At 35.0% G+C, this 21,317-nt stretch overlaps 1 long non-coding RNA gene across 1 annotated transcript; it reads left to right on the top strand.

The window, feature by feature from the left end:
* The first annotated feature begins 1,393 nt into the window (after positions 1-1,393).
* Positions 1,394-7,458, top strand: LOC114303762 (uncharacterized). Its single transcript, XR_014346260.1, has 3 exons — positions 1,394-4,864; positions 5,546-5,602; positions 6,424-7,458. It is a non-coding gene; the product is annotated as an uncharacterized LOC114303762 (long non-coding RNA).
* Positions 7,459-21,317: the final 13,859 nt, after the last annotated feature.

Below are 21,317 nucleotides of genomic sequence, written 5' to 3'. Positions count from 1 at the left end.
CTCTCCATCAGAGCCCATTCCCTTGCTGTAGACCCAACCCCCTTCAATATTAACAACGAACGAAAGGAGCCACTGTGAAAGGAAGAATCTAAAGGAAGAGTCTATTAGAAAAATTGGCTTTCGAAAGAGTCATCAACATCGCCAGAGACGGATATTTCTCTTCAAATCCCGAAGCCTCGATCTGTCTCGATGGTCTCAGTTTCTCCGATCGACAAATCGAGAAAGAAGATGACCAGAGCGATGTCGGAGACCGATCTCAGAGAGCTTTCGGTCTCCAAACGAAGGTCGTTATTGCCGACGATTGCGGTGGAGGAAAAGGAGGAGAGAGAGAAGGGTTTTGATTCGAGAGCGGATTCGTTGGATCGAGTGTTGTTTTTTGGGCTCTGGATTGGATGAGATTGTGGTTGATGAGGAGTGTGATGTTGTTGGGGTAAGGGATTGGAATGCTGATGAATAAATTGCTGAAAAGCATTTTTCTAAGACTTTATTTTGCAAAAAACATCTTTATCTACCTCTTTTTCTTACTGGATCAATTGTTATGGCATGCAGATTTCTCTAAAGGATGGCATTTGTGCCAACTTGAGGTCTTGGATTGCAAGAAGGTTGCATGGCCGAACTCTGTAACTGAAGAGAAGTATTGTGTTGAGGACTGTGAGTGGCCTTTAAAAGAGTTTGCATATGAGTGCAAAATAAACCATTTGACAGGTCGAACGCATCAGGTACTTTATTTGTGTCTTTTTTGGTTTGTCTGATGTTGTTTCCCTCATCTTTAGCAATCACAAGCTATGATATTTAGAATTGCAGCGTGTGTTTGTGACCATTATTTTTATCACATCTGGTTTGTGGCAGTGAAGAATTATAAGTGGTTACAATTTGCTCGACTTTTTTTTATCAGTTTTATTAATGAATCAAATTAAGAAAATGAAGAACTTCACTTCAAATCTAGAAAAAGAAAAAAGTTAGTAGCTTGCAGTTCTAAATGCATCATGCAGAAGATGGCTTTACTGCCAGACAAACAGCAAATTTCAAGATTTTATTTTTTTTGCTTTGCAAAGCCTCATTTTGAAATGCGATGCAGATTCGAGCACAATTGGCTGCCTGTGGTGCACCAATAGTGGGTGACTCAATGTACATGCCTGCTGCAATTGCAGAGATGATTAGTCCTGGGCTTAATCCATTTGGAAAGTACAAGAAACAATGCACAAGTGAGTATGATAAAGCAATGGCTATGCAGGAGTGGATTTCATACGGTTCAGGTGAGCAAACCTGGGCTTTTTCTTTAGTATTTATATTTCTATCTTTGGGTAATCTTTGGATAATCTTTACTCTAATCTTTAGTCTTTACTGATAATGATCTCTACTCTAATCTTTTGATTGAAACATTAATTAAGCCTGATTTGGATAATCTTTACTCTAATCTTTTGATTGAAACATTAATTAATCTCTAGTCTTTGGGTAATCTTTGGATAATCTTTACTCTAATCTTTTGATTGAAACATTAATTAATCTTTAGTCTTTACTAAACTCTAATCTAATTTTATAATCTCTAATCTCTAATCTTTAGTCTTTACTAAACTCTAATCTAATTTTATAATTAATTAATTAATTTCAACATTAATTTTTGTGATTGAAACATTTAAACATTGATTCGGACATTTTTTTGTGTGTGTGTCTTTATTTATAAATTAACTACATTGGTTATCATTTTTTTTCAAAATAGAAAGTTTAAATTCACAAAATGTGTTTGAGACACCGATATAAGACAAAATATGAGCCTACATGCGTGAATTTCGCATACGTATCGTATTTAGTGAATTTTTTCTGTATTCGTTTTTTTAAAAATTATGATGATAAGATACAATGTACCAAAAATTGATACTAAAGGCTATTTTAATTTCTCTTATGAACTTGAAATAGATGATACCAAATCTAAAAGAAGGAAACACTTCACATGTTCCAAAAACATGATGAGTCAAAAATGTCTGCCCAAAATATAAATAAAAAAATTAAAAAAGGTATTTGAAATCCAAATGTATGATCTGTATTTTTTTTTCCCAATGAAGGTGCTAAGGTCAAACATTCTTGGACTCGAAAAATGTAAGGCCAAGATTTGTCAACAATGGTACAACCATTCAATTTTTTATTAATCAATTTACTAAAAGTATTATTATTCAACAATGGTAAAACTATTATTTATATTTAACAGTATAAACTTGACTTTCCACACCCACAAAAGAAAAAATAAAAAAATAAAAAATAATTTGACACTTTGATATAGTGCTCTACAACCGCTCATGTTAGTACAGTTTTTATTAAATTTATCAATTTTTAATGATTTTAATAATTTTCAACATACACCACTATTATTGATAATAATAAAAAAATCACTAAAATCTTAAGATTTTCAATCTGTTTTTATAATTTTATTCACAAAACTTTTTCATAAATTTCCGATTTTAACAATTTTATTGGTTAACAAGTTAGGTCATGTTTGGTAGTTAGCAAAGGGTAGATCTCTCCTTCAGCCATATTTTTCTCCATTCAACATTGATTTGTGTAGCAAAAGCCTGGCCAAATTTTAGCCACAATCTTGGGTTTTTTAGTGAAGAGCAACTCAAGGTAGGTTGATAACCAAAGCAATACACTATTTTCTTATCAAAATTTTCCAAATTAAATGAACCCATAAATGACAATGAAATCAGTGAAAGAGGATAAGAGTAGGCCTACATAAAGTGAACTTTATGCCTAAAAATCTCATCCGAATTTCTAAAATCTTTGTCATGTGAGTTTTGGACAAAACCCCTATTAGTTGTTTGGTTGGTTTCTTTCCTACTATGAAGTATGAAGTCCTACTCTATTCAATTGCATTGGTACTAGGTGCATAATTTGGTACAAATCACTTGGTAGGGGTTTTGAATAAGTCCTACTCTATTCAATTTCTAATATCTTTGTCATGTCTAAAAAGTATGTATTCACTGCAATCGACGTCACTTTATCAATATGGATTTAGTAATAGTCATTTCTCTTTCGGGGCTTTTTTTTCATTTATTAGTATTGAGCACTTTAACAAGTTTGTAAGATAGCAAAATACAATTACTTCTCGAATAATGATATACAAGTAAAATAAAATACATATATAATGACATGGTTGAACTTAAACTTTAAATTTTAAAATAAATAATCTATCAAGATGGTTTTAAATTATAAAACTATCATAGTTGTATTATTGTAGTAAAAAATTCTATAAGCATATCCAAGTGAGAGAGGAAGATTACAAATCGTATGGGATTGGGCTTTGATCACATCTTTATGTATTTTATATATTCAAATTGTTTTGATATATTATTATTTTTTTGATTACAAATTGTTTGATGAATTATCTCTTCACATAACTACGTAACAACCTTTAACTACTACTTTTTTCGTGAACTTTTTTTGTGAACTCTGTCCCTCTCTCTCTCTTTCTCTCTACGCTTCTCTATGCTTCAAGTTTTAGTTGGATAAATTGTTGTTTGTTGGTGGAATTAATGTTTTTGTTTATCATCATTTATGTTTCTGGTTTATTGTTTGGTGGTTGCCTACAGATGAAATTTATTGTTTGAGCTTCTCACGAGGTTATTTCTCTTTTTGATTATTTGTTTTTATTGATTGATTAATAACATATTTTGTATAAGCTAAATTTTTTTATTAGTAGTTAGTATAGAGTATATGTGTGTTCAAATTGTGAGATGGGTTTTTATATTTGGTTAAACATTCTGGAGAGTAATTGAGTAATTGAGGGAATCACTGACTTCTTTCCGTTAGCAATGGTTTTAGTTCTGAGTTTTTGAATTCTGCTTCGAAGCTCTTGCAGGTTTGATGATCTTCACAATCTTCTCTTTTTTATGTTTCTTTTTCATTTTTTATTTATGTAGCTTTTAATTTATTTGGATTGGTGTTTCTAAACCTTAAACTAATATGTATTTGTTTTACTTTTTTGTGTTGTCAGGCATGGGTCTTGACATTAGATCTATATCAAGTAGCACACTCGATTAAGTAGAATTTGGGACCATCACTTAACAATGTCCTTTTATTTCATTTTTTATTTTATTTTATATCATTTAATTTTAAATTTTATTTATGTTTCCATTATTTGCAAGTACATTTTAGAAAGGAGCTTCATGAAATATAAAATTCAATTCACTTACAGGTGAGGACTTTGATTGTGAAAGTTGTTATCTGTCATACAAAAACTGGTATGTATAGTTGATCGCTCCTCTCTTGCTATAATCATCCATGTCCTTTTATTTCATTTTTTATTTTATTTTATTTTTAATTTTATTTATTTATTTTTCCATTACTTGCAAGTGCATTTTGGAAAGGAGCTTCATGAAATATAAAATTCAGTTCACTTACAGGTGAGGATTTTGATTGTGATAGTTGTTATCTGTCATACAAAAACTGGTATGTATAATTGATCTCTCCTCTCTTGCTTTAATCATTTGCTTCTGATATGACATATTTAAGGATCCCTCTAATAATCTACTTTAGTAATTGCAATTCCGTATAAAGATTTACCTTATTCCCATTACATGTCGGTGGGACATGATGAAGTCCAGTCCCACTAATCTCCTTGCATGGCTTGAACACTTTGTAGGCTTATGCCTGAAGCCTGAACTTTGGTGGTGCTTCTTAACGTTCAAGTTGTTAGCAGTTCAGGTTTCCCAAACTATAGATCATTGTGAGAAGTGGTGCTGAAATTAGTGTCGAAATTCCTGCATGGTCAACTGGTTGAACAAAAGAAGAGTTTGATCCTAGATCAAAAGTTGCATGGAAACTGGCATAAAGATGGAACGGCTCATCAAGAGATCAAAACATTGAGAAGGTAAATCCTTTAAAAAGTATAGAACATAGACGGTGCAAAGACATTACCATTTTTTCAATATGTAGTGCATGGACATTACCATACATGAATATGAAAACACATGAATATGTTTCTTTATCTACATGTTAAGACTGCTTAGCTGATTGAAAGCATTGGCCTCACCTTTATTTTTTTATTTAATTTGATACTTTTGTAAACAACCCAACTTTCTCCCTAATATCTTATAGAAACTGTTAAATTTAAACACCTGAAAGGCAGTATTGTTATGGCATGTTACCACATTGCACCACTTGCATAGCTTTAGTAGATATATGCTAAGAGTGCTTACAATTTTGTTTGACTTGAAAGTCTTAACTTTTTTATACGCATGTAAGAAAATGTGCATAATTTGTCATGGTTAAACATTACAATTTGGTTTGACTTGAAAGTCTTAAATTTTTTATACACGTGTAAGAAAATGTGCATAATTTGTCATGGTTAAACATTACGATGTTGCTTTTATTTATCTTTTCTTTTCCTTTTCTGTCTTTCATTTAAAAAGAGAGAAAGATATTATGGATGTGTTCAAAGTCTTTGAGAATTTACCCAAATTAAGGAATCTCATGAATATCATTGATAGTTCTTATGTTTCAATTGCCAAGAACTTTATTTTCATTGTCTTCTTCAACATTTCATCAACAGGTAACACCATTTGCTATGCTCTCACACGCTGCAACTGGAATAAGAGGATCAACATTGGTAAGGCCAAAGATTCTCATTCCATTTTTTTTTTCCTTTTGGATATTAGTGGAAAAATTTTAAAATATAACCCCTGATTTTCCTATATCCCATCACAGGCAATGTATGGATTCATGTAGGTTGATATAAACACAAAATTTAATAAATATCTGTATGCTAATAACCGTTTATGATCATGCTGAAAGTTAGAAACAAATATAAGCAACGTGGAAAACTTATCAGTTTATGTTGCAAGTATTTGTGCTTGATTTGATTACTTTTTGCTTGGTGCAATTGTAAGGTCTTGGTGTTTAGTTTAGTGTGAACATGCAGGTCTAATAATAACAAAAAATAAAAAATAACAAGAATAAAAAGTCATCCAAAGGGATTGCCCCCATTTTGGTCTAATAACAACCCAGATCCCTGTAACATCAATGGGGGCAATTTTGGCCACAATATTCTCCAACCAAGAAAGCAATATCAGAATAATGGTTCCAGACCTTTCTGCTCAACTCAAAAATAAATAAACTTATAATTTCACAGACATTCCCATAAATATAATTTTGATTTCTGACAAACAAATAAGGTATGTGTACAGTACTTTTGAGATCACACAGTATGAACAAATATCAAAGTTTTGTTTCATTCAAGCTAGAACAAACTCTTTTTGCTTACAATAGACATGTTTATAAACCAAATTCAATATTATATCACATAATTCCTAACCATATAGTCAATTTTCTATTAGGAATAGAACCCTAATTTAAAACAACATTATGCCAATAGGTGTTTAAACAATCATCTAAGTATCGCTGACCTCTAATTCCAGTTCTACATGCCAGGTTGTTTTGGGAGATGATGAGCAGAAACCGGTTCAATGAGAGAAGAATAGTTTTGGCCTCGGAGAGAGAGGATGACTTATTGAGAGAGTTCATGAAAAGGCAAAGAATTGGACATTAGTTAAGAATTGTAGGCAAGTTATCTTATTGACACTTTTTTTTTTCTTTTTCCTTTTTTAAATGTTGTGATTGAGGCCGACTGAACACACACACAGTTAATGAAATGTTTGATTCTTTAATGAGAAATGGGTGTTAATTTTTTTATTTATAAAATGGGTTTTTTCTATATTATGAGTTTTTCGATTGTTTGCTAAATACTCATAAATATATACAGATCTATAAATACTTCTGAGTTTGCTAAATACTCTTTAAATACTGATATGGATTTTCCTATATTTATTGGGCTTTTTGTGTTTTTCTATTTTTTCCCCCCTTTATTTGGGAGTGGGGATTGGTAAGTTGTGATAAAAATATATATATGTAGTTTCAGCATTGCCTATTACTTTTTTAAGACCCTATAAACAATTGTCCCCTTACTGTATGCTGTTGATTTGTTGTTTTATCCATTGAATTTTATTATATAAGTTTAGTCTTATAGTTTATTTAATTTCAATCTAAATTTTGTTGGCTGCTGCCCATGAGCTAACCAAATAGATCCAAAGGGCCTGGTTTGATTTTTTGCTTATGGTCATGTATTGCTTAACAAATATTGAAAATTTATTTGAGGTTGGAAGCAAAATGAATCTGAATGGGTGTAGGTGAACATTGAAGAAGATGATGGAGGGTTATATACACAAAATTGATGGGACTAAAGTGATATAATAAATGGCTTTGGGTTTTTGGAAGAAAATAAATGGGGGTTTTTTAAGCTGTATTGATTTGTAAATGATGGGAGAATTAAGTCAGTTAGAGTTTGTTGTTGAATTACCAAACGAAGGGTTTGCTTTTTGAATTTTATTTTATTAAATTCTTTCTTAAGAACACGTCTTTTTTAAATTTTCCCTATAACCTTATGTGATCAATTAAAGGAAGTTTCAAAAAGAAAGAGTTGAAAAAAATAAAATCCAAAGAAAATATTAACTGATTTTTATAAATTAATATTTTTATCAATCATTAATTTGTATCTGTGTTGATAATGTGTTTTGTTTGTTTGTAGTGTTTCCATTGGGTAACCAATTATTATTTTGCAACAATGTTTGTGTTTGGTTTGAATTGGTGGTTATAAAAAAAACATTTCATTTGTGTGACAATGCATGTGTTTGTTTTGAATTGGGTAGTCTATTTTAATTATCATATTGGCTTTTTTTTTCCTGTATTTTACAGGTGGATGAAGACTACAAGCGAATAGTAATATTGACTCTCTTTTTACAGGTCTACATTTTTTCAGGCTTAAGTTTTTCTTATCTCTCTAATAATTTTGTATTTATTATTGTGTAAACTAAACGTGCACTTCTTTGATTGATAGGTGTTGAAAGGGGGGCAATCTCGAGTGAGCAACAATTCAAACGGGCAGAATTTACACTATTTTTTGTTTTATCGTTGACAAACTTTGAAAATGATTGACGTTGTATAAAGTTAAAGATTATGGCATATTAACGTTGTGTAAACTTATATATAAATTTGGTTTGGTTTGAGAGGTAAACATTTGGAGGTATTTGTTATTTAGATTTTGATCAATAATACTATTTTCGTATTGGCATGGTGTGCTTCAAAGGGAGAACACCATTTTGTTGTTCTTTTTATCTGAAGTTGTGTTATAATAAAGGGGATCTCCTTGCTCAAATGTATGTTATCTATTCATTTTTTGTATGTCATAGGAAAACAGATTAGGTATACTTGATTCTCAGTGTTCCTAGCTTAAGAGAGAATGACATATGAAAATTATTCAAACAAAATATTATTTACACCGTGCCTTTAGGCACGGGCATACACTAGTATATGTACGTACAAACCTATGAAAAAGAATGGAAGACAGAATATAGGGGAGAGAGAGAGAGAGAGAGAGAGAGAGAGAGAAAGAGGGGAGAAGAGACTTACCATACCCTCAATGACTGTCCACGCCACCGTTCAACAACATCACAATCATTGCTCACACAATCGGAATCACCACCATTGTTACTGAGATGAGGAAGATAGTGAGAGATGGGTTTGTCATAAGAGAGAGAGAGAGAGAGAGAGAGAGAGAGAGAGAGAAAATGAGGGGGGGAGGGAAAAACAAAGATGAGAAAGACTTAATTGGGTTTGTCTCTCAAAAGAAAAGAGAGAAAGAGAGAGCCAAGCTGGGGAGGAAAAAAAAGCACAGAAATAATAAAGGATGGGCTTATCTTTCAAAGAGAGAGAGAAAAGGATAAAGTCGAAAGGGTTGAGGAAGAGGGAGATGGGAGGTTTCAGAGGAAAGGAGATGAGAGAGATGAAACGTGATGATGTGGGGGAGACAAAGGGGTTAGTAGGAAGTTAGATTTATCACTTGGGAAGATGATAAATGCATTGGGAAGATATAAAAGTTTTCTTGAAAAAAACAATAATGATGTTATGCTGCTGCTTCATTTTTGTAGGCAAGTAAATCTCAAGCAATGGTTAAAAGCATATATAATACACATACATATTTTCGGTCGGGTCAGGTTGGGTGGATATTTTTTAATTAAATTTGATCTCCGACCGAAAATTAAATGAAATTGAAGAATTTCAACCGCAGTCTACCGTAAAATTGGTCGAAACTGTCTGTACCATGAACGGATCGGTCGAGTTGGGTTGGTTCTGCGAGTAATTCGGTTTTTTGAATACCCCTAATTGCGAGATATAGTGATCGTAAATGATTGTCACTAATGGAAGATGGTTGGTAGTAACCCAATGTGGTTTATTTTTCTCCAATTTTGAGTAATAAGAGAGATGAAATATATTTTTGAGAAAATTGTTAAAAAGTTCAATCGAACAATTGCGTAAGGCATTAAGTCTAGTGAATATTTTTTGTTGGTGAGAAATTCACACTTTGCAAAATAATTTAGTAAGAAATCCTTTTGTTGTTTTCAAGGACATTTTATTTTTAATTTTGCCCTTTAACTTATTTGTTAAATTTTTTTTATCTATTTAATTTTTTTAAATCTATCTGTTAAAATTTACTAAACTTATTTTTAATCTATCTGTTCAAATTTTAAATCTATCTATTGGAAGTCTTTTTATCTGTTGAAATTCACCAACATAAAATCTATTACAAATTTTTATCTGTACAAATTGATTTCACAAACCTTTTTCTTTTCTTTTCTCTATCTCTCTCTCTCACTTTCTCATTCATTCTCATTTCTTTCTCTCTGTATCTGTTGGTTTCAAGTCTCAAGTTCTCATTTACTCTATTTCTCACTTCTTTCTCTCTCTCATTTTCGTCTCTCTCTTTTTCTCCACAAATACACTTTATATTCTCTCTCTATCTGTCTCTTTCTCTCTCTCACTTCTGCTCATCTTTCTCTTTTCGGGTTTGCCTTTTGTTTGCTCTTCAGTTTCATCTCCACCGTCTAACAACACATCTGCTGTCTTCAAGCTTCTGAAGAAGTACAAATTTGAAAATCAAACCTGAAAATCAAAGCAAAACATGTGTACAATGTCAGTGATCTCATCATAACTCAACAATTCACTACACCAGATATGTTTTTCAAACTAAACAAATCATTATAATCACTTGAAACCTAAAACAAAACAAACTAGTACAATTTTACATATATATATGTGTGTATGTGTGTGTGTGTGTATGTGTGTGTGTGTGTGTGTGTGTGTGAATCAATGTGAACGCGAATTTCAAGCAAGTGAGAGCATTAACAGCAAGAGAAATGGGGTTTGCATATGAAAAATCAATGAGAGATTTATTATTTCCTCAATTTCATATTCTAGTAAGCGAATTGAACCGTTCCTTTCAATTTTTCTACTCGTAGTTCATTTGAAAACCCTAACATCTTCGATTTGAAGTAAGAAATCAAAATTACTTGAAATTTGAAGATGCAAACCTTAAAAAAAAAAAACCCACACACATAGAACACTATTGATTCTCTCTCTAAAACTCTCTCTTTCTCTGTCTCTCTCTCTGGGTGATGGATCTAAACCCTAATACCTTCTTGATTCTCTCCTATGTAATGTCCAAACTCCCTAACATCGGCACGATTCTTTTCTATGTGAGAAGATAGATATGGATATAGATCTCTAGACTTGTCGTGTACTATCAACATCAGATCGGCTTCCGAAGGTGTCATTTGCACCTTCGCCGACGATGATAAAGGCAGCGGTGGAGATGGTAGCTAGGGTTCAAATAGGAGGAGAGAGAGGAAGATCCATGATCTTTGGGGCAAGGAATAAGGTCGCAATTCTGGGTTTCTGAGGATGTTCAACGGCAATCATAAGTCAATAAATCATGAAAAAGACAATCAAGAACGCGATAATACCAAACCCTTGAAGAACTTTGAGATCAAAATTGAGGAGACGAATGAGACTATGGTCTTTGTTTCTGTGCTTTTGGAGTTTGGGATTACGGAGTGGTTCGATCTTCATCAGTGTCTGTAGGGAGTTTGATTGTGCTTCGCTCACTTCGTTGGCCTCTTTCAACCATTTTCAAATCCGTGGGAACTGATGAGGGAAGGAGAGAGAGAGAGAGAGAGAGAGAGAGAGAGAGAGAGAGAGAGATTTGTAAAAAGACAAAGGGTTTCGAAAAATAAAGGGTTGAGGTGAGAAATGAGGTGTACGATAAGTATATATATGTGGATATTTTGGTCATTTTACGGGAGCTTATCCTTATGGACATAATATTTCAGAAGGTGGACTTTTGGGCAAAAAAAAAAAAAAATCAATTTTGTATTTATGGACCAAGTGCTCTATATTTTTTCTTGTTAGTTAAGGTTCCTCATCAGTAAACATTCTTGCCCCCATCGTCGGCTATGCTACAGAACACCTACTAGAATGGTAGTTTAAGGGTGACTTCCACCCATTTATTCCCTCAATCATAACATAGCCCAACCCCTCTTCCCCCCCCCCCACACTCTCTCTCTCTCTCTCTCTCTCTCTCTCTTATCCACATTCCCCAAAACCACCTTTCCAAACCTACATAACCATACCACTCTCTCCCCTACCCCTCTCTCTTTCTCTCTCTCTCTCTCTCTCTCTCTCTCTCTCTCTCTCTCTCTCTCTAATTGTGAACATTCACATCTGTGCCACCGTTGTCAATGTTCATATTCATTTCTACTCCACTGCTGTGAATCTCCACATCTGTGCCATTGCTGTAAATGTCTATATTCACTTCTCCTTCACTATTATGAATGTTCACTTCTGCTCCACTGTTGTGAATGTTCACATCTGTGCCACCGTTGTAAATGTCGATATTCACTTCTGCTCCACTGTTGTGAATGTTCACATTTGTTTAAATTGCTTTGAAATGGATAAATAACATATGTCTTTTATTTTGTTGAAGTACTGGTTATGTGAATACACAACCATCCTACAACCCCACAAGCCTAATGTCATTCATCGTTGTGTCAAGTGGGACCTGACTACTTTACAGAAGAAGATAAAATCAACGTCTTTTGATGATCTTGGTTTTAATGAGATATGACCTTCAACTGTTGTTCAAAACATTTACATCATGACACCACGAAAATATGTATGTTAACTAAAATAACTTTTTCATTTCAGGTTGATGCTGGCGAGCTCTTCACAGCCCAAACAGAATTCCAAAAGTTCAAGCGTACCACATTGAAGGTGGAGCTCGAATATGCTGAACCAGCCACCACATATCCCGACCTTTCTAACATCAAGGAAGAACAACATAGTGGCAGTAAATCTAAGTTTCCCAGGGAGGGAGCTGACCTAAATGACAGTGATGAGGACATCGATGTCACAACCCCGACACCCCTACTTCAAAATAATCTTACCACCAATAGATGACTCTACACAGAGAGGAGATGCTAACTGAGCCAACTCTAACCCCAAAATTGATGCAAATGTAGACGAAATAAATGAATGGGATGCACCCATATCAATCAACACATTAGCAACTGAATTACAGAATTAGAAGGTACCTCTCACTATCGAAGGTGCTGGTACTAGATCTGGCGCGGTAACAGCATACACACACCTTATTGGCCTCTGATTTACTTGTTCTCCCCTCGGAGCATAGGCCTGCTGCACTGACTGAGTCGAAGAGGCTCCCTGATTGGCCATCGAAGCCTGCGCTGATTGAGCTAGTTGGTGACTCTATGTCTGTCTTGAACCAGATGCACCAGGTGTGTTACTCAACTGTGGGCAAAATCTCTTTATGTGCCCCGCCTGCCCACACTAATAACAAGTAAGTGGCTGCCCTCTCCCTTGACTTTGGCTCTGAGAACGAGCCGAAGATGGTGTAGACCGTTGCCCTCCTCCTCTCTACAGGCAAGCCAGAGACTTGTGGCCCAACTGACCACATTTGAAACAAGTAATGTCTCCCTGACCACCCCTCTCAAAACCCGAACTTGGCACTGGAAAAATGGACCTTGACTGAGCTACCTGGGATGGTTGTGGGTTAGAACTCCTCTGCCTCTTACTATCCCCTGCACATCTTGACTCCTCCTAGAGCCCTTCATCCTCTCTTCCTCCATCTGCATTACGGTCTCCAGATAAGCCACCGCCTTTGTAGACACCCTATTTTTTACCGTCCTTAAGACTTAGGTGCTTTATTCCGAACACCCGATGATGAAAGTTACACTGTGCAATCTTTTGAATTCTCGGTAAAGAAATTTGGATTCAAGTTCTAATCCCAAACCTTACACCCCATTTTGACCAAAACTATTTTAGACCTTAAAATCCTCTTTTCCAAAATATTTTTTTTAAATGTCTCTACGATGTTCTGAGGCTCGCATTTCGTAAAATATTGCACTTTTCGATAAACCGAGCAAGGACAAAGTGAAAATAAATGAAAGGGACGTGAACTCTTTGAAAAATCTTTAAAACCTCTTATTTATAGGTTTCGAGTTGAAGAAAATTGGAAAAATCTTTAAAACTAGATGTGAAACCACAACCATTGGAAATTAGACTTCTGGGGATTCAATTTAAATTCAAGAATTACCTAAAATCAAGTTCGGATGAGGGAGATATGCCCGTTTGAAGTTAGACTTGCAATGCAAATTTTTTGAGCCGGCCGGCTCCATTTAGATACAGTCGGCGTTCATTTAGTGCTTGCCGACTTTCAATGAAAATTTGTCCAGAATGCCTTTTTAGACTGGCCTTGCATTTTTGGGTTCGATCGGTTGTTTTGGGTGCCGGCCGGCTCTCAACGGCGCCAAACAGACAGCTGGCGGGAATTGGACAACTAGCTTTGTTTGAAGATATTTTTGACCAAATTGGCTCAAATTCTATAAATAAACCCCCTGCATTCAGATTTTAAGGTTAGCAAAAAATTCCAAAAGCTTTGAAGAGCTAAAATGACATCCTTCCATCTTCTTTCCTCCTTTGACCTTTAGCTGTATATACACAATACATATTCTATTAGAGCTTGTTCTTGAAGCTTTTTGATAGAGTTTCAAACCATATTTTATAGACTTGTGGGTGTTGGAATCAAATTTGTTAACTAAGAGCTTACCTCTCTTCCAAAAGGCATAACTTTGTACCTTCTTCTTTAAGCTTCTTCTACTCTTTTCCTCTATTTTTTTTTTTTTTGTCTTTGTATGCTAATTTTCAGAGTTTAAAAAGGCTGAAAAACATGGTTTAAAAGTCTCAAAAGTGGAGGGGCTAGCAACCTCTCCTTGATTTTGTTTACTAGCTTTATATCTCTTGCTTTTATCTATCTTTTTGTGCTCTTTAAAGACACTCTTAGCCACTATTTTGGGACTGTTCTTGGACTGTTTTGGGGCTGAAATATGTGATTTAAAATTGCAAAAAGTGAAGGGGTTAGCCACCCCTCCTTACGCTTTGTTCCATAGCTTTTTCTCTACTCTTTTTACTTACTTTCTCTTGTTTTTAGCTACTTTTTTTTTATATTTTTTTTAGGGGCTGTTATGGGTTGTTTAATTCATTTAAATAGTTTATGCTTTGAATATCATACTTGTTGTGTTGTGAGTCCTCGTGACTTTGGTTGTTTAGGCCTTAGACACTAAGCCATTCGAGTTTATAGCTTTTCTTTGTTTAATTTTCATGTAAAGAGTCTCATGTTAATTGTAACGCCCCAATTTTCATACCCTAATGACAATACAATAATCATTACTCTTTTTAAGGAAAACCAATCATATAATCCCATACTTGCATTTCATAATGTAAATAGTTCATCATGCGATAATACATTAGTCCGACAACAAGTAAATGAACAAATAAATACCTTAAAGGGTACAAGTTTCCAAGGCTTAAGCCCGGTTACACATAACGATTATTCAAACCCACACATACAAAGCCCTTGGCTTGCAAATAGAATCACAGTAAATGAGAACCTTGTGCTCTCAACACACACTTTTCCATGCCCTCAGTTAGACAGATTCCTCACGTCTTTTCCTGCACAAAAATCCCGTAGGATGAGCATAAAGCCCAATAAGAAATCCTTCATAAAGTATATACATTTTATACAAATCTCAAGAGATAAATGTATATGCCATGCTATGCCTTTTTACAGATAAATCACATCTTCATCTTTTGAAAATCATCATGCTTAATGATGCCATGCAATTTCAACTATTTAACATATATCAATTTTATTCAAGGGGCGCTAAATACAACTCTGTAAATCCATAGGTCTGTGTCTACAAGTAGACTATATAAGTACTACAAATTTGTCATTTTTACCAGTATTAACTGGAAGGCTCGACACCTGTAATCTGTCATTTTTACCAGTATTAACTGGAAGGCTCGACACCTATAATCCACACCACCTTTCAAGACTTACCACCGTATTTACCCCCAAAACTATTTCATGAAAACTTGTTTCTCAACATTCATTTCTAAATGCAAAGTTTTCAAATCAAATTTCAAAGCTCTTCATTATTAAATGAATTGATATGCCAATGCAATGATTAATAATACAATGCAATATTTCTTCCACCTTCAATACTCCCACACAATATTCCCATAGTAATCAAAATTCTCATTTCTCTTTTCAATGCAATTTCACAAGATAAATAAATACTTTTATTTCAATTCATCCAAGGGATAACATAATTCCCACATTTCAAACATTTCCAACAACTTAGTTATTTCAAGACTATATCAACACTTTTAAACAACAACTTCCAAAACTTCAACAATTCTCTTATTCCATGAAAACCATCATTTATGTATAATAAATAAACAATTTTCAAATATCATTTATTTTGGCACACAAAATAAATATAACAACATATTCTAAAGATTTTCAACATCTTTCTTAAAAATCCTCAATTTCTAGGTTTTCTCACCAAAAATCACTCATCTTCAAATATTTGAGAAAATCTCACCAAAAACATCTTTCTTTTATCAACATAGTTCAAAAACCCTCAATTTCTATTTTTAAAGGAAAAGAAAGTAAACACACCTTCAAAATCACTCATTTTCTTGAATCAACAATCAATTTACAAAACTAATCAAATGATGATTTCAAAAATCATCTAGATCTTGCAAAAATATATACATAACTCAAAGAAAATCCCTACCTCAAGCTTAGAAAAAAAGATGAGAAAAACAAGGTTGAAATTCCAGAGATGTCAGAACCAACTTCTACTTGGATCAAAACGAAGCTCTTGACAAGATTTACACTTAATCTCAAAGGACCATGGTGAAAAGATCACTCTAGATGAGTAGATCTAGAGATTTAGGTGCGAAAAGTCAAGTTTTAGAGAGAGAAGAGAGAAATCACGGTTTGAGAGGAAAAGAGGAGGAAAAGTAATGAGAGGAAAATGGTTTGGGTCTATTTATAGTAGTAGAGAATTGCCATAAAGTCAAATAAAAGGGACAAGTCAAAAACTCCCAAAAAGTAGGGCCCAAACCAACCCAAAAAGCTAAAAATTATACGCAGGTACCGACCCTTCGGGCACAAGGGTCGACCCTTCAGACAGAAAAGAAAAGAGTGCAACAAGCAAGGTGTAGTCTCTTCCCAGACTGGTGTCGACACCAAAAAAACAGCAAGTAACTTCCAAATTCAGCAACACACAGGGTCGACCCTTCCAGACTGGTGTCAACCCTTAAGGCCAAAAACAAAAGGCAAGTATCGACACCACCCCCGAACAAGATTTTTAAGTTTCCAAACAACTTTTTAACGTAAACAAGCGTAAACGAGCAATCCCAACAAGTTTAAATCGATTTGTACTCCTCTAAAACTAAGATACAACAACACTAAAAATTCCCCCCAAAAAATAAAGGATTCAAATACTTCCCCAAAAGCTTTGAAGGACACAAGTGCTTCAACTAATCAATCTCGCAATTATTTCTGCAATCTCTCTCTTTTCTTCTTTTCTTCTTTTGTTTGGGAGTTATTTCAATCGATCGATTGTTATTCAAGGCATAAGAAAGAGATCTATGCTCAATGGCTTAATCTCATTGGAGGTTCATCGTTAAGGCATAATCGCTCTTTCATGCTTTGAATTACTTCTTGTTTGACATTTCTTCTCATTTAGTAGACTTAACCATCACTTTAGGCCAATTGATTAAAGAATGACAAGACTAATGTAATTGGCTTAAAATTGGACCAACCAACATAAAGAAAATGAATAAGGTTGCTTGGGTTTAGCCGAACATTATGCTGAATCCATTGTGTCAAGGGTCGTCATACATCAATTCATGATGTTTTGATGAACCTTGAAGTGTCTCTACCTCCCTCTTTGAGTTCATTCCATGATAGGAGAGAGGAGTGGTTGTTGTTCATTACATTTATTAATTCTTGTGCAAAAGTGTCTGAAATCATCAAGCAAGCAACTTGCTCATTGATGGTTTTGGAAACAACTTCGTCCTTCTCTCGAGGTTTTCCATGATAGAGAGGGGTAGAAGGGACAAACAGAGCCTAGAAAGGCTCTATCTGCACTATTCTCACCTCAGAACAAAAAATGAATTTTTGCTTGAAATTTAGTGACGGCCGACACTATTCTTTGAATTAGTATATTATTGATTGTTGTAATTAATTATTTTTGTAGTTGTAATTACTTGTTTAGTTATAATTGTACAGTTAGTTAACTTAGATTGCTAGTTCAGCACTCATTTTTATATCCTTCTTATTGTAATAACTTAGTTACAGTAAATTCCTTTGTTTGGTGTTGTAATAATTAGTTTAAAGTCGGACATTCAGACATCCATTCGGACCCTCTTGTGCGAGGGCCAACATGTAATAAGTTGTATGTCTTCCAACCCCATTTCTTTCTCCCTTTTATTTACCCGCTTATAATGGTAGCGTAGAGCATCATATTTACTTAGCATTCCCATGTTCGCATGCCCTCATTTCATATACATCAGGTTCGGCTCATCGTTCTAACCAATGTCAATCTTGATTTCATTGCTAGAAAACGTGATTTATCACATGTCTTAAATCGGATTATATACCATGCTCATAGTCGAACCTAAGTATTGCATAAATGTGTGCGTTGCATTAGTTATATCGCAATAGTTAGGAACATGCATATTTTCTAATCATTTTTCTTTATTTGGATTGCCTCAGAGTACTAGGTGAGCACTTAATGTTTTAGCATACCACATAAGTGTGATTGTTGCCATGCCAAGCATAATACCATGAGGCTAAGTGCTTACTTGATAGATTTCTTGAATGCCTGTGGATGGAGGCTAATTGCTTAAATTGGGATGCGTTGATTAATGTACATACAAACTCACCTTTTTAAATGATGCATATTCAAACAAATTTTCAAAACAAACATGAAATCAAAGCGTTCCAACTGTTGCAAATTAGTCTATACTTGTAATAACCCCGACCTCCGATTAATGCTAATCCATGATTAGTTATGCCTAACAGTAATTTAGAAGAAATCCGAAATTAATTTGCATATGTGTTGCATTATCTTTGCATTTTTATCTGTTTGCCATAGAATGATCTGTTCATGTTTAGACTTTGAACTGCAAATTGAAAGCCTTATCGGCGCCCAACTTCGAAATTGATTAGTGTTTCATACCAGTTAGAATATAGGTGATTTTATGGTAGATTTAATTAAAATTTGATTTGGTATGATTAAATTAGATTAAATAATGTTAATTTACACTTATTTGAGTTATTACAAGTTTGCCACTTAGTGGCTTAATTTGAGATCAACTATATTACACCTCATTACACTTAGAAGCATCTCTCCTCAGCCTTATTCCTTGCCTAAACCGTGAGAAAGAGGGAGAGTGAGAGAAACTTGAATTCATCTAGAGATTTGGCTTGGAACTTAGGAGAATTGAAGAGGCTTTGCAAATTTGAGCTCCTAGATTTGGAATTCAAGACCTAAGGTAGGGAGCTCATCCTTTTAATTATGAATTTGAGTTGTCCTTGCTAGATTCATGGGGAAATTGGTATTTAAAGTCTAGACTTAGCTCAATGTGTGGTTTTGAGAGTCAATCCATGCATGCATGCATAAATTTCCATGCCTTGAGTTTGAATTCTAAGATTTCTTCCATGCATGTGTTAATTTCACTCACATTATGGTCATTCAACTTGTTTTCCATCAAATTATCAAGTTTGATTAGGTTTTGGAGGGTTTGAATTCAAGGAGGTCCTTGCATGTTGAATTAATAGCATATTTATAGAGTTCATGTTGATTTTGCACAAATTGGGTTGCTCTTGGGCCATGATTTCTTGAAATGATTTTTAATACATGTTGTTTTATGAGTTATTATATGTTTTCTCAAATATTAGCCTAGAAAAATGAGTTTTGAAGGCTTAAAGGTTGAGTTTCATGCTTGGAGGTCAATCTGGATTTTCCATAAATTTGACCCACGCTCGAGCAGGGACTTTCACGCTCGAGCGTGAAGTCTGAGTACATGCACTTCCGCTCAAGCGGCGAGAGTCACGCTCGAGCGTGAAATGCGTATACCTAGAAGTTTGTGTGTTTTGCAGTCCACTCGAGCGGGGAAAGCCACACTCGAGCGAGGGTCTGTGTCACACGCTTGAGCGGGGGTCGAGCGCCCGTTGAGCATGAATTTCATACATTCAGCACTTTTTCATAAGTTTACAGTTCGCTCGAGCGGGGAAGTCCACGCTCGAGCAGAGCATCTTTATCTGCATGTCCGCTCGAGCGTGGACCTTATCTTCAGCAAAATTTGAGAAATGATTTTCAATGCATTCTTGCATCCTCATTCCATCCTAGGCAGTCCTAGGCCATGTTTAAGACCCTTTAATGAGGATAAGAGATTAGAAACACACTAAGAGCCAACGAAATACGTTTTGTACAATTAGAATGTATGTTTCAAGTATGTATCTGTTATGTGTTATGTAGGTCACGTGCCACGTCCTATCTGACTAACCTGCTCCGTCTGTTTGTCTCAAGGCCCACTGTGAGTAATAACTCTGTAAAGTTATGTTTAACTTAAGTATTTTCCGACTGGTATAGTATGATCTGTTTTCTGAAATGCTATCTTACAAACTATGAATGAATGTCCAATTTTCTAAAAAGTATTTGTGGCACCCTTAGTTCACGTGGCCCTCGCCCGGGGGTAACAATACCGTGGCCAATCTGCACGTGGCCCTCGCCCGGGGGTAACAATACAGCGACCAATCTGCACGTGGCCCTTGCCTGGGGGTAACAATACCATGGCTACTTGCTCGCAAGATATGGACCTTTATGGTCATTGGTACCAACTATGCACGTGGGTCTCTGGACCAAATTGATCTGATAGCTAATGGGTGTACCACGTATGATCTTATGCAAAATCTGAATATGAACATGAGTGTGTATCTAAATCTATTTCTATTTTGAAGCCTGAACATGTTCTGATTTAAATACTAGATCCTAACTTGTGCTGGACATCATTCATAAAACCCCTTTACTCTGTTATTATTCACTGGGCTTCCGTTCATAGTTTATATTATGTATGTAGGTGAGCCGGCGGGTGATCAGGGCCAGAGTTGACGGCCTTCTGTCCTGTTTTTGTCAGCCAATCGTTGTGCCTCCCGAGGAGGTTCCAATCGAAGTCTCGTTATATGGCTGTTTCTGTATTCATGCTAGTCTCTGTGACTGTCTTGTAAAGCCAGGTCTTGAGATGTGTACTTCTGTAAATACTTGTAAATAGTGGTGTCCTTTGACTGGCATGTTTATATATATATATAAATATAAGTTTTGAAATGTTCTGTCCCATGCACGTTATCACAGCTCATTGGACCTTGTCTATTTTTTTTTTATTATTGCTTCCGCAGCCCCTTATTATTTGCTAATCTGTTCAGAGGCCTTTGGTAATCCACGGATTACTGGCCGGTTACAGTGTTAAACCCACAGGGGCGGGTTTGGGTCGTGACAATACTTGCGTGCAACACTTAGTAATGTTAGCCTAAATAATCGAAACAAGAACATATAATGTAAATAAGAATCACATCATGATTAGTAGAGGCTGATCTTTGATCGGGCGAGTGGGGTGCTCAATTCATGACCTTCCCTTCTCGTACCTAAGTTCCCGAGCCGAGACACTTTGGTGATGACGGACTAATGGCCTTTGGCACGAGTCACGGGTTTCTTAAATTTTTCAAAAATATTTAGGTAGCGACTCTGTCATCTATCAAAGCAGTCCATTTTTGGCATTTGATTCAAATATCGATTTTTCAAAAAGAATTACCAGATTTTGACTCTTTTTGTGTTTTCACTATTTCACATTATACTTGTGAAATCAGATTTAGAATCATGGGAGTTCGAACTGTAGGGCTAGTTGTATTCGAAAGGAGCACGAAAAGCAAGCTACAGCCTCCACAAGGCGTCTATAATCCCTAACCATCGACTCAGCCACTTTGAACATTAGCCCGGTCC

The sequence above is a fragment of the Camellia sinensis genome, chromosome 12 (assembly GCF_055761805.1).
Source record: "Camellia sinensis isolate YWXY chromosome 12, ASM5576180v1, whole genome shotgun sequence".
Lineage (NCBI taxonomy): Eukaryota > Viridiplantae > Streptophyta > Magnoliopsida > Ericales > Theaceae > Camellia > Camellia sinensis.
This window is presented reverse-complemented; position numbering and strand designations above follow the sequence as displayed.